Consider the following 664-nt stretch of genomic DNA (forward strand, 5'->3'; position numbering starts at 1 on the left):
ATGACCAATCAGCAGAGCGCTGCCAAGTCCTCTGTATCCAACATTAGCCCTTTACAGAGAACTTTACTAACAGCGCAGCAAGCGGGAGAGGACGTGGGAGAATTTAATGCCTACCCAGTAACCTTACAGGGAGGCCAACGGACATATACTGCCTTAAATTTTAAAATGTTAAAAGACTTAAAGGCTGCCTGTAGTCAGTACGGGGCCACTGCTCCCTTTACCCTATCCATGATAGAGAACCTTACCAGAGAAGCTCTTTGCCCGGGAGATTGGAAGGTTGTTGCCCGGGCTTGCCTTAATGGGGGAGATTATTTGTTGTGGAAGGCCGAATTCGAAGAAAAGTGTAACAATCTGGCTATCTATAACAGAAGGACCCAAATCCCTGTCACATATGAGATGTTAGCTGGTACTGGAGCTTATTATGAAGTGGGTAACCAAATACATTTCCCTGAGATTGCCTATGTTCAAATCAATGAGGCTGTTTTGACTGCATGGAAAAAGTTACCGACCACTGGCACAAGGACAGAGGAATTATCTAAAATAAGACAGGGGCCCGATGAACGCTATCAAGACTTTGTTTCACGGCTTTTGCAAGCCGTAAGTAGGATTGTTGTGGACGGAGAGGCAGGAACTATTATAGTGAAGCAGCTAGCCTTTGAGAATG

This window comes from Callorhinus ursinus, unplaced genomic scaffold (assembly GCF_003265705.2).
Source record: "Callorhinus ursinus isolate GAN/ISIS: 27379988/994484 unplaced genomic scaffold, GSC_fseal_2.0 scaffold4676, whole genome shotgun sequence".
NCBI classification, from domain to species: Eukaryota; Metazoa; Chordata; class Mammalia; order Carnivora; family Otariidae; genus Callorhinus; species Callorhinus ursinus.